The 10000-nt window shown below is 47.0% G+C and overlaps 24 non-coding genes and 10 pseudogenes across 24 annotated transcripts in view; all 34 read left to right on the top strand.

The window, feature by feature from the left end:
• The window catches only part of LOC146285065 (5S ribosomal RNA), a 119-nt gene extending 78 nt beyond the window's left edge, over positions 1-41 (top strand). Inside the window, exon 1 of the ribosomal RNA XR_014761648.1 lies at positions 1-41. This exon is cut by the window's left edge and continues 78 nt beyond it. This is a non-coding gene — a ribosomal RNA (5S ribosomal RNA).
• A 190-nt stretch (positions 42-231) lies between these two features.
• On the top strand, positions 232-340 carry LOC146285066 (5S ribosomal RNA; annotated as a pseudogene).
• Positions 341-510: 170 nt separating this feature from the next.
• LOC146285067 (5S ribosomal RNA) lies at positions 511-629 on the top strand. Its single transcript, XR_014759884.1, has one exon. It is a non-coding gene; the product is annotated as a 5S ribosomal RNA (ribosomal RNA).
• A 174-nt stretch (positions 630-803) lies between these two features.
• Positions 804-922, top strand: LOC146285068 (5S ribosomal RNA). Its single transcript, XR_014761649.1, has one exon. It is a non-coding gene; the product is annotated as a 5S ribosomal RNA (ribosomal RNA).
• Positions 923-1120: 198 nt separating this feature from the next.
• On the top strand, positions 1121-1239 carry LOC146285069 (5S ribosomal RNA). The gene has a single exon (XR_014761436.1). It is a non-coding gene; the product is annotated as a 5S ribosomal RNA (ribosomal RNA).
• A 170-nt stretch (positions 1240-1409) lies between these two features.
• On the top strand, positions 1410-1528 carry LOC146285070 (5S ribosomal RNA). Its single transcript, XR_014759885.1, has one exon. It is a non-coding gene; the product is annotated as a 5S ribosomal RNA (ribosomal RNA).
• A 172-nt stretch (positions 1529-1700) lies between these two features.
• LOC146285071 (5S ribosomal RNA) lies at positions 1701-1819 on the top strand (annotated as a pseudogene).
• A 174-nt stretch (positions 1820-1993) lies between these two features.
• LOC146285072 (5S ribosomal RNA) lies at positions 1994-2112 on the top strand (annotated as a pseudogene).
• A 196-nt stretch (positions 2113-2308) lies between these two features.
• LOC146285073 (5S ribosomal RNA) lies at positions 2309-2427 on the top strand. The gene has a single exon (XR_014759886.1). It is a non-coding gene; the product is annotated as a 5S ribosomal RNA (ribosomal RNA).
• A 174-nt stretch (positions 2428-2601) lies between these two features.
• LOC146285074 (5S ribosomal RNA) lies at positions 2602-2720 on the top strand. The gene has a single exon (XR_014761650.1). It is a non-coding gene; the product is annotated as a 5S ribosomal RNA (ribosomal RNA).
• Positions 2721-2910: 190 nt separating this feature from the next.
• LOC146285075 (5S ribosomal RNA) lies at positions 2911-3029 on the top strand. The gene has a single exon (XR_014759887.1). It is a non-coding gene; the product is annotated as a 5S ribosomal RNA (ribosomal RNA).
• Positions 3030-3203: 174 nt separating this feature from the next.
• LOC146285076 (5S ribosomal RNA) lies at positions 3204-3322 on the top strand. Its single transcript, XR_014759888.1, has one exon. It is a non-coding gene; the product is annotated as a 5S ribosomal RNA (ribosomal RNA).
• Positions 3323-3494: 172 nt separating this feature from the next.
• LOC146285077 (5S ribosomal RNA) lies at positions 3495-3613 on the top strand (annotated as a pseudogene).
• A 174-nt stretch (positions 3614-3787) lies between these two features.
• LOC146285078 (5S ribosomal RNA) lies at positions 3788-3906 on the top strand (annotated as a pseudogene).
• Positions 3907-4138: 232 nt separating this feature from the next.
• On the top strand, positions 4139-4257 carry LOC146285079 (5S ribosomal RNA). Its single transcript, XR_014761651.1, has one exon. It is a non-coding gene; the product is annotated as a 5S ribosomal RNA (ribosomal RNA).
• Positions 4258-4429: 172 nt separating this feature from the next.
• On the top strand, positions 4430-4548 carry LOC146285080 (5S ribosomal RNA). The gene has a single exon (XR_014759890.1). It is a non-coding gene; the product is annotated as a 5S ribosomal RNA (ribosomal RNA).
• A 182-nt stretch (positions 4549-4730) lies between these two features.
• LOC146285081 (5S ribosomal RNA) lies at positions 4731-4849 on the top strand. The gene has a single exon (XR_014761652.1). It is a non-coding gene; the product is annotated as a 5S ribosomal RNA (ribosomal RNA).
• Positions 4850-5039: 190 nt separating this feature from the next.
• LOC146285082 (5S ribosomal RNA) lies at positions 5040-5158 on the top strand. Its single transcript, XR_014759891.1, has one exon. It is a non-coding gene; the product is annotated as a 5S ribosomal RNA (ribosomal RNA).
• Positions 5159-5328: 170 nt separating this feature from the next.
• On the top strand, positions 5329-5447 carry LOC146285083 (5S ribosomal RNA). Its single transcript, XR_014759892.1, has one exon. It is a non-coding gene; the product is annotated as a 5S ribosomal RNA (ribosomal RNA).
• Positions 5448-5621: 174 nt separating this feature from the next.
• LOC146285084 (5S ribosomal RNA) lies at positions 5622-5740 on the top strand (annotated as a pseudogene).
• A 196-nt stretch (positions 5741-5936) lies between these two features.
• On the top strand, positions 5937-6055 carry LOC146285085 (5S ribosomal RNA). The gene has a single exon (XR_014761965.1). It is a non-coding gene; the product is annotated as a 5S ribosomal RNA (ribosomal RNA).
• A 170-nt stretch (positions 6056-6225) lies between these two features.
• On the top strand, positions 6226-6344 carry LOC146285086 (5S ribosomal RNA). The gene has a single exon (XR_014759893.1). It is a non-coding gene; the product is annotated as a 5S ribosomal RNA (ribosomal RNA).
• Positions 6345-6520: 176 nt separating this feature from the next.
• On the top strand, positions 6521-6639 carry LOC146285087 (5S ribosomal RNA; annotated as a pseudogene).
• Positions 6640-6813: 174 nt separating this feature from the next.
• Positions 6814-6932, top strand: LOC146285088 (5S ribosomal RNA). Its single transcript, XR_014759894.1, has one exon. It is a non-coding gene; the product is annotated as a 5S ribosomal RNA (ribosomal RNA).
• A 176-nt stretch (positions 6933-7108) lies between these two features.
• On the top strand, positions 7109-7227 carry LOC146285089 (5S ribosomal RNA). Its single transcript, XR_014761653.1, has one exon. It is a non-coding gene; the product is annotated as a 5S ribosomal RNA (ribosomal RNA).
• Positions 7228-7423: 196 nt separating this feature from the next.
• On the top strand, positions 7424-7542 carry LOC146285090 (5S ribosomal RNA). Its single transcript, XR_014761966.1, has one exon. It is a non-coding gene; the product is annotated as a 5S ribosomal RNA (ribosomal RNA).
• A 170-nt stretch (positions 7543-7712) lies between these two features.
• On the top strand, positions 7713-7831 carry LOC146285091 (5S ribosomal RNA). The gene has a single exon (XR_014759895.1). It is a non-coding gene; the product is annotated as a 5S ribosomal RNA (ribosomal RNA).
• A 176-nt stretch (positions 7832-8007) lies between these two features.
• Positions 8008-8126, top strand: LOC146285092 (5S ribosomal RNA; annotated as a pseudogene).
• A 174-nt stretch (positions 8127-8300) lies between these two features.
• LOC146285093 (5S ribosomal RNA) lies at positions 8301-8419 on the top strand. The gene has a single exon (XR_014759896.1). It is a non-coding gene; the product is annotated as a 5S ribosomal RNA (ribosomal RNA).
• Positions 8420-8593: 174 nt separating this feature from the next.
• On the top strand, positions 8594-8712 carry LOC146285094 (5S ribosomal RNA). The gene has a single exon (XR_014761654.1). It is a non-coding gene; the product is annotated as a 5S ribosomal RNA (ribosomal RNA).
• Positions 8713-8910: 198 nt separating this feature from the next.
• Positions 8911-9029, top strand: LOC146285095 (5S ribosomal RNA). Its single transcript, XR_014761968.1, has one exon. It is a non-coding gene; the product is annotated as a 5S ribosomal RNA (ribosomal RNA).
• A 170-nt stretch (positions 9030-9199) lies between these two features.
• Positions 9200-9318, top strand: LOC146285096 (5S ribosomal RNA). Its single transcript, XR_014759897.1, has one exon. It is a non-coding gene; the product is annotated as a 5S ribosomal RNA (ribosomal RNA).
• A 176-nt stretch (positions 9319-9494) lies between these two features.
• On the top strand, positions 9495-9613 carry LOC146285097 (5S ribosomal RNA; annotated as a pseudogene).
• A 174-nt stretch (positions 9614-9787) lies between these two features.
• On the top strand, positions 9788-9906 carry LOC146285098 (5S ribosomal RNA; annotated as a pseudogene).
• The last annotated feature ends 94 nt before the right edge of the window (positions 9907-10000 follow it).

The raw sequence follows: 10000 nt of genomic DNA on the forward strand, positions 1-10000 counted from the left end.
TTGGATGGGAGACCGCCTGGGAATACCAGGTGCTGTCTGCTCTTTTGCTCATTCACTTAGAAACTGAAATCTTGCAATATGCACAAGTAGTCCTTCATGAAAGGGGCTGGAAGCTGTTTTCATTTTGACACGAGAGAGAGAGAGAGAGAGAGAGAGAGAGAGAGAGACTACCTTGCATTGTCAATTGCTAAATCTGTATATGGATAAGTAGCCTATGGTTGTCAACTTATTTCGTACGGCCATACCAGCCTGGCAACGCCTGATCTCGGAAGCTAAGCAGGGTCGGGCCTGGTTAGTACTTGGATGGGAGACCGCCTGGGAATACCAGGTGCTGTATGCTCTTTTGCTCATTCACTTAGAAACTGACATCTTGCAATATGCACAAGTAGTCCTTCATGAAAGGGGCTGGAAGCTGTTTTCATTTTGACACGAGAGAGAGAGAGAGACTACCTTGCATTGTCAATTGCTAAATCTGTATATGGATAAGTAGCCTATGGTTGTCAACTTATTTCGTACGGCCATACCAGCCTGGCAACGCCCGATCTCGTCTGATCTCGGAAGCTAAGCAGGGTCGGGCCTGGTTAGTACTTGGATGGGAGACCGCCTGGGAATACCAGGTGCTGTATGCTCTTTTGCTCATTCACTTAGAAACTGACATCTTGCAATATGCACAAGTAGTCCTTCATGAAAGGGGCTGGAAGCTGTTTTCATTTTGACACGAGAGAGAGAGAGAGAGAGACTACCTTGCATTGTCAATTGCTAAATCTGTATATGGATAAGTAGCCTATGGTTGTCAACTTATTTCGTACGGCCATACCAGCCTGGCAACGCCCGATCTCGTCTGATCTCGGAAGCTAAGCAGGGTCGGGCCTGGTTAGTACTTGGATGGGAGACCGCCTGGGAATACCAGGTGCTGTCTGCTCTTTTGCTCATTCACTTAGAAACTGAAATCTTGCAATATGCACAAGTAGTCCTTCATGAAAGGGGCTGGAAGCTGTTTTCATTTTGACACGAGAGAGAGAGAGAGAGAGAGAGAGAGAGAGAGAGAGAGAGAGACTACCTTGCATTGTCAATTGCTAAATCTGTATATGGATAAGTAGCCTATGGTTGTCAACTTATTTCGTACGGCCATACCAGCCTGGCAACGCCCGATTTCGTCTGATCTCGGAAGCTAAGCAGGGTCGGGCCTGGTTAGTACTTGGATGGGAGACCGCCTGGGAATACCAGGTGCTGTATGCTCTTTTGCTCATTCACTTAGAAACTGAAATCTTGCAATATGCACAAGTAGTCCTTCATGAAAGGGGCTGGAAGCTGTTTTCATTTTGACACGAGAGAGAGAGAGAGACTACCTTGCATTGTCAATTGCTAAATCTGTATATGGATAAGTAGCCTATGGTTGTCAACTTATTTCGTACGGCCATACCAGCCTGGCAACGCCCGATCTCGTCTGATCTCGGAAGCTAAGCAGGGTCGGGCCTGGTTAGTACTTGGATGGGAGACCGCCTGGGAATACCAGGTGCTGTATGCTCTTTTGCTCATTCACTTAGAAACTGAAATCTTGCAATATGCACAAGTAGTCCTTCATGAAAGGGGCTGGAAGCTGTTTTCATTTTGACACGAGAGAGAGAGAGAGAGACCACCTTGCATTGTCAATTGCTAAATCTGTATATGGATAAGTAGCCTATGGTTGTCAACTTATTTCGTACGGCCATACCAGCCTGGCAACGACCGATCTCGTCTGATCTCGGAAGCTAAGCAGGGTCGGGCCTGGTTGGTACTTGGATGGGAGACCGCCTGGGAATACCAGGTGCTGTATGCTCTTTTGCTCATTCACTTAGAAACTGACATCTTGCAATATGCACAAGTAGTCCTTCATGAAAGGGGCTGGAAGCTGTTTTCATTTTGACACGAGAGAGAGAGAGAGAGAGACTACCTTGCATTGTCAATTGCTAAATCTGTATATGGATAAGTAGCCTTTGGTTGTCAACTTATTTGGTACGGCCATACCAGCCTGGCAACGCCCGATCTCGTCTGATCTCGGAAGCTAAGCAGGGTCGGGCCTGGTTAGTACTTGGATGGGAGACCGCCTGGGAATACCAGGTGCTGTCTGCTCTTTTGCTCATTCACTTAGAAACTGAAATCTTGCAATATGCACAAGTAGTCCTTCATGAAAGGGGCTGGAAGCTGTTTTCATTTTGACACGAGAGAGAGAGAGAGAGAGAGAGAGAGAGAGAGAGAGAGAGACTACCTTGCATTGTCAATTGCTAAATCTGTATATGGATAAGTAGCCTATGGTTGTCAACTTATTTCGTACGGCCATACCAGCCTGGCAACGCCCGATCTCGTCTGATCTCGGAAGCTAAGCAGGGTCGGGCCTGGTTAGTACTTGGATGGGAGACCGCCTGGGAATACCAGGTGCTGTATGCTCTTTTGCTCATTCACTTAGAAACTGAAATCTTGCAATATGCACAAGTAGTCCTTCATGAAAGGGGCTGGAAGCTGTTTTCATTTTGACACGAGAGAGAGAGAGAGAGAGACTACCTTGCATTGTCAATTGCTAAATCTGTATATGGATAAGTAGCCTATGGTTGTCAACTTATTTCGTACGGCCATACCAGCCTGGCAACGCCCGATCTCGTCTGATCTCGGAAGCTAAGCAGGGTCGGGCCTGGTTAGTACTTGGATGGGAGACCGCCTGGGAATACCAGGTGCTGTCTGCTCTTTTGCTCATTCACTTAGAAACTGAAATCTTGCAATATGCACAAGTAGTCCTTCATGAAAGGGGCTGGAAGCTGTTTTCATTTTGACACGAGAGAGAGAGAGAGAGAGAGAGAGAGAGAGAGAGACTACCTTGCATTGTCAATTGCTAAATCTGTATATGGATAAGTAGCCTATGGTTGTCAACTTATTTCGTACGGCCATACCAGCCTGGCAACGCCCGATCTCGTCTGATCTCGGAAGCTAAGCAGGGTCGGGCCTGGTTAGTACTTGGATGGGAGACCGCCTGGGAATACCAGGTGCTGTATGCTCTTTTGCTCATTCACTTAGAAACTGAAATCTTGCAATATGCACAAGTAGTCCTTCATGAAAGGGGCTGGAAGCTGTTTTCATTTTGACACGAGAGAGAGAGAGAGAGAGACTACCTTGCATTGTCAATTGCTAAATCTGTATATGGATAAGTAGCCTATGGTTGTCAACTTATTTCGTACGGCCATACCAGCCTGGCAACGCCCGATCTCGTCTGATCTCGGAAGCTAAGCAGGGTCGGGCCTGGTTAGTACTTGGATGGGAGACCGCCTGGGAATACCAGGTGCTGTATGCTCTTTTGCTCATTCACTTAGAAACTGAAATCTTGCAATATGCACAAGTAGTCCTTCATGAAAGGGGCTGGAAGCTGTTTTCATTTTGACACGAGAGAGAGAGAGAGAGACCACCTTGCATTGTCAATTGCTAAATCTGTATATGGATAAGTAGCCTATGGTTGTCAACTTATTTCGTACGGCCATACCAGCCTGGCAACGACCGATCTCGTCTGATCTCGGAAGCTAAGCAGGGTCGGGCCTGGTTGGTACTTGGATGGGAGACCGCCTGGGAATACCAGGTGCTGTATGCTCTTTTGCTCATTCACTTAGAAACTGACATCTTGCAATATGCACAAGTAGTCCTTCATGAAAGGGGCTGGAAGCTGTTTTCATTTTGACACGAGAGAGAGAGAGAGAGAGACTACCTTGCATTGTCAATTGCTAAATCTGTATATGGATAAGTAGCCTTTGGTTGTCAACTTATTTGGTACGGCCATACCAGCCTGGCAACGCCCGATCTCGTCTGATCTCGGAAGCTAAGCAGGGTCGGGCCTGGTTAGTACTTGGATGGGAGACCGCCTGGGAATACCAGGTGCTGTCTGCTCTTTTGCTCATTCACTTAGAAACTGAAATCTTGCAATATGCACAAGTAGTCCTTCATGAAAGGGGCTGGAAGCTGTTTTCATTTTGACACGAGAGAGAGAGAGAGAGAGAGAGAGAGAGAGAGAGAGAGAGAGAGAGAGAGAGAGAGAGAGAGAGAGAGAGAGAGAGACTACCTTGCATTGTCAATTGCTAAATCTGTATATGGATAAGTAGCCTATGGTTGTCAACTTATTTCGTACGGCCATACCAGCCTGGCAACGCCCGATCTCGTCTGATCTCGGAAGCTAAGCAGGGTCGGGCCTGGTTAGTACTTGGATGGGAGACCGCCTGGGAATACCAGGTGCTGTCTGCTTTTTTGCTCATTCACTTAGAAACTGAAATCTTGCAATATGCACAAGTAGTCCTTCATGAAAGGGGCTGGAAGCTGTTTTCATTTTGACACGAGAGAGAGAGAGAGAGAGCACCTTGCATTGTCAATTGCTAAATCTGTATATGGATAAGTAGCCTATGGTTGTCAACTTATTTCGTACGGCCATACCAGCCTGGCAACGCCCGATCTCGTCTGATCTCGGAAGCTAAGCAGGGTCGGGCCTGGTTAGTACTTGGATGGGAGACCGCCTGGGAATACCAGGTGCTGTATGCTCTTTTGCTCATTCACTTAGAAACTGACATCTTGCAATATGCACAAGTAGTCCTTCATGAAAGGGGCTGGAAGCTGTTTTCATTTTGACACGAGAGAGAGAGAGAGAGAGAGAGAGAGACTACCTTGCATTGTCAATTGCTAAATCTGTATATGGATAAGTAGCCTATGGTTGTCAACTTATTTCGTACGGCCATACCAGCCTGGCAACGCCCGATCTCGTCTGATCTCGGAAGCTAAGCAGGGTCGGGCCTGGTTAGTACTTGGATGGGAGACCGCCTGGGAATACCAGGTGCTGTCTGCTCTTTTGCTCATTCACTTAGAAACTGAAATCTTGCAATATGCACAAGTAGTCCTTCATGAAAGGGGCTGGAAGCTGTTTTCATTTTGACACGAGAGAGAGAGAGAGAGAGAGAGAGAGAGAGAGAGACTACCTTGCATTGTCAATTGCTAAATCTGTATATGGATAAGTAGCCTATGGTTGTCAACTTATTTCGTACGGCCATACCAGCCTGGCAACGCCCGATCTCGTCTGATCTCGGAAGCTAAGCAGGGTCGGGCCTGGTTAGTACTTGGATGGGAGACCGCCTGGGAATACCAGGTGCTGTATGCTCTTTTGCTCATTCACTTAGAAACTGAAATCTTGCAATATGCACAAGTAGTCCTTCATGAAAGGGGCTGGAAGCTGTTTTCATTTTGACACGAGAGAGAGAGAGAGACTACCTTGCATTGTCAATTGCTAAATCTGTATATGGATAAGTAGCCTATGGTTGTCAACTTATTTCGTACGGCCATACCAGCCTGGCAACGCCCGATCTCGTCTGATCTCGGAAGCTAAGCAGGGTCGGGCCTGGTTAGTACTTGGATGGGAGACCGCCTGGGAATACCAGGTGCTGTATGCTCTTTTGCTCATTCACTTAGAAACTGACATCTTGCAATATGCACAAGTAGTCCTTCATGAAAGGGGCTGGAAGCTGTTTTCATTTTGACACGAGAGAGAGAGAGAGAGAGACTACCTTGCATTGTCAATTGCTAAATCTGTATATGGATAAGTAGCCTATGGTTGTCAACTTATTTCGTACGGCCATACCAGCCTGGCAACGCCTGATCTCGTCTGATCTCGGAAGCTAAGCAGGGTCGGGCCTGGTTAGTACTTGGATGGGAGACCGCCTGGGAATACCAGGTGCTGTCTGCTCTTTTGCTCATTCACTTAGAAACTGAAATCTTGCAATATGCACAAGTAGTCCTTCATGAAAGGGGCTGGAAGCTGTTTTCATTTTGACACGAGAGAGAGAGAGAGAGAGAGAGAGAGAGAGAGAGAGAGAGACTACCTTGCATTGTCAATTGCTAAATCTGTATATGGATAAGTAGCCTATGGTTGTCAACTTATTTCGTACGGCCATACCAGCCTGGCAACGCCCGATTTCGTCTGATCTCGGAAGCTAAGCAGGGTCGGGCCTGGTCAGTACTTGGATGGGAGACCGCCTGGGAATACCAGGTGCTGTATGCTCTTTTGCTCATTCACTTAGAAACTGAAATCTTGCAATATGCACAAGTAGTCCTTCATGAAAGGGGCTGGAAGCTGTTTTCATTTTGACACGAGAGAGAGAGAGAGACTACCTTGCATTGTCAATTGCTAAATCTGTATATGGATAAGTAGCCTATGGTTGTCAACTTATTTCGTACGGCCATACCAGCCTGGCAACGCCCGATCTCGTCTGATCTCGGAAGCTAAGCAGGGTCGGGCCTGGTTAGTACTTGGATGGGAGACCGCCTGGGAATACCAGGTGCTGTATGCTCTTTTGCTCATTCACTTAGAAACTGAAATCTTGCAATATGCACAAGTAGTCCTTCATGAAAGGGGCTGGAAGCTGTTTTCATTTTGACACGAGAGAGAGAGAGAGAGAGAGACCACCTTGCATTGTCAATTGCTAAATCTGTATATGGATAAGTAGCCTATGGTTGTCAACTTATTTCGTACGGCCATACCAGCCTGGCAACGACCGATCTCGTCTGATCTCGGAAGCTAAGCAGGGTCGGGCCTGGTTGGTACTTGGATGGGAGACCGCCTGGGAATACCAGGTGCTGTATGCTCTTTTGCTCATTCACTTAGAAACTGACATCTTGCAATATGCACAAGTAGTCCTTCATGAAAGGGGCTGGAAGCTGTTTTCATTTTGACACGAGAGAGAGAGAGAGAGAGACTACCTTGCATTGTCAATTGCTAAATCTGTATATGGATAAGTAGCCTATGGTTGTCAACTTATTTCGTACGGCCATACCAGCCTGGCAACGCCCGATCTCGTCTGATCTCGGAAGCTAAGCAGGGTCGGGCCTGGTTAGTACTTGGATGGGAGACCGCCTGGGAATACCAGGTGCTGTATGCTCTTTTGCTCATTCACTTAGAAACTGACATCTTGCAATATGCACAAGTAGTCCTTCATGAAAGGGGCTGGAAGCTGTTTTCATTTTGACACGAGAGAGAGAGAGAGAGAGAGACTACCTTGCATTGTCAATTGCTAAATCTGTATATGGATAAGTAGCCTATGGTTGTCAACTTATTTCGTACGGCCATACCAGCCTGGCAACGCCCGATCTCGTCTGATCTCGGAAGCTAAGCAGGGTCGGGCCTGGTTAGTACTTGGATGGGAGACCGCCTGGGAATACCAGGTGCTGTCTGCTCTTTTGCTCATTCACTTAGAAACTGAAATCTTGCAATATGCACAAGTAGTCCTTCATGAAAGGGGCTGGAAGCTGTTTTCATTTTGACACGAGAGAGAGAGAGAGAGAGAGAGAGAGAGAGAGAGAGAGAGACTACCTTGCATTGTCAATTGCTAAATCTGTATATGGATAAGTAGCCTATGGTTGTCAACTTATTTCGTACGGCCATACCAGCCTGGCAACGCCCGATTTCGTCTGATCTCGGAAGCTAAGCAGGGTCGGGCCTGGTCAGTACTTGGATGGGAGACCGCCTGGGAATACCAGGTGCTGTATGCTCTTTTGCTCATTCACTTAGAAACTGAAATCTTGCAATATGCACAAGTAGTCCTTCATGAAAGGGGCTGGAAGCTGTTTTCATTTTGACACGAGAGAGAGAGAGAGACTACCTTGCATTGTCAATTGCTAAATCTGTATATGGATAAGTAGCCTATGGTTGTCAACTTATTTCGTACGGCCATACCAGCCTGGCAACGCCCGATCTCGTCTGATCTCGGAAGCTAAGCAGGGTCGGGCCTGGTTAGTACTTGGATGGGAGACCGCCTGGGAATACCAGGTGCTGTATGCTCTTTTGCTCATTCACTTAGAAACTGAAATCTTGCAATATGCACAAGTAGTCCTTCATGAAAGGGGCTGGAAGCTGTTTTCATTTTGACACGAGAGAGAGAGAGAGAGAGAGACCACCTTGCATTGTCAATTGCTAAATCTGTATATGGATAAGTAGCCTATGGTTGTCAACTTATTTCGTACGGCCATACCAGCCTGGCAACGACCGATCTCGTCTGATCTCGGAAGCTAAGCAGGGTCGGGCCTGGTTGGTACTTGGATGGGAGACCGCCTGGGAATACCAGGTGCTGTATGCTCTTTTGCTCATTCACTTAGAAACTGACATCTTGCAATATGCACAAGTAGTCCTTCATGAAAGGGGCTGGAAGCTGTTTTCATTTTGACACGAGAGAGAGAGAGAGAGAGACTACCTTGCATTGTCAATTGCTAAATCTGTATATGGATAAGTAGCCTATGGTTGTCAACTTATTTCGTACGGCCATACCAGCCTGGCAACGCCCGATCTCGTCTGATCTCGGAAGCTAAGCAGGGTCGGGCCTGGTTAGTACTTGGATGGGAGACCGCCTGGGAATACCAGGTGCTGTATGCTCTTTTGCTCATTCACTTAGAAACTGACATCTTGCAATATGCACAAGTAGTCCTTCATGAAAGGGGCTGGAAGCTGTTTTCATTTTGACACGAGAGAGAGAGAGAGAGAGACTACCTTGCATTGTCAATTGCTAAATCTGTATATGGATAAGTAGCCTATGGTTGTCAACTTATTTCGTACGGCCATACCAGCCTGGCAACGCCCGATCTCGTCTGATCTCGGAAGCTAAGCAGGGTCGGGCCTGGTTAGTACTTGGATGGGAGACCGCCTGGGAATACCAGGTGCTGTCTGCTCTTTTGCTCATTCACTTAGAAACTGAAATCTTGCAATATGCACAAGTAGTCCTTCATGAAAGGGGCTGGAAGCTGTTTTCATTTTGACACGAGAGAGAGAGAGAGAGAGAGAGAGAGAGAGAGAGAGAGAGAGACTACCTTGCATTGTCAATTGCTAAATCTGTATATGGATAAGTAGCCTATGGTTGTCAACTTATTTCGTACGGCCATACCAGCCTGGCAACGCCCGATTTCGTCTGATCTCGGAAGCTAAGCAGGGTCGGGCCTGGTCAGTACTTGGATGGGAGACCGCCTGGGAATACCAGGTGCTGTATGCTCTTTTGCTCATTCACTTAGAAACTGAAATCTTGCAATATGCACAAGTAGTCCTTCATGAAAGGGGCTGGAAGCTGTTTTCATTTTGACACGAGAGAGAGAGAGAGACTACCTTGCATTGTCAATTGCTAAATCTGTATATGGATAAGTAGCCTATGGTTGTCAACTTATTTCGTACGGCCATACCAGCCTGGCAACGCCCGATCTCGTCTGATCTCGGAAGCTAAGCAGGGTCGGGCCTGGTTAGTACTTGGATGGGAGACCGCCTGGGAATACCAGGTGCTGTATGCTCTTTTGCTCATTCACTTAGAAACTGAAATCTTGCAATATGCACAAGTAGTCCTTCATGAAAGGGGCTGGAAGCTGTTTTCATTTTGACACGAGAGAGAGAGAGAGAGAGAGACCACCTTGCATTGTCAATTGCTAAATCTGTATATGGATAAGTAGCCTATGGTTGTCAACTTATTTCGTACGGCCATACCAGCCTGGCAACGACCGATCTCGTCTGATCTCGGAAGCTAAGCAGGGTCGGGCCTGGTTGGTACTTGGATGGGAGACCGCCTGGGAATACCAGGTGCTGTATGCTCTTTTGCTCATTCACTTAGAAACTGACATCTTGCAATATGCACAAGTAGTCCTTCATGAAAGGGGCTGGAAGCTGTTTTCATTTTGACACGAGAGAGAGAGAGAGAGAGACTACCTTGCATTGTCAATTGCTAAATCTGTATATGGATAAGTAGCCTTTGGTTGTCAACTTATTTGGTACGGCCATACCAGCCTGGCAACGCCCGATCTCGTCTGATCTCGGAAGCTAAGCAGGGTCGGGCCTGGTTAGTACTTGGATGGGAGACCGCCTGGGAATACCAGGTGCTGTCTGCTCTTTTGCTCATTCACTTAGAAACTGAAATCTTGCAATATGCACAAGTAGTCCTTCATGAAAGGGGCTGGAAGCTGTTTTCATTTTGACACGAGA

The sequence above is a fragment of the Hypomesus nipponensis genome, chromosome 6 (genome assembly GCF_054491055.1).
Source record: "Hypomesus nipponensis isolate SF chromosome 6, ASM5449105v1, whole genome shotgun sequence".
Classification (NCBI taxonomy): domain Eukaryota; kingdom Metazoa; phylum Chordata; class Actinopteri; order Osmeriformes; family Osmeridae; genus Hypomesus; species Hypomesus nipponensis.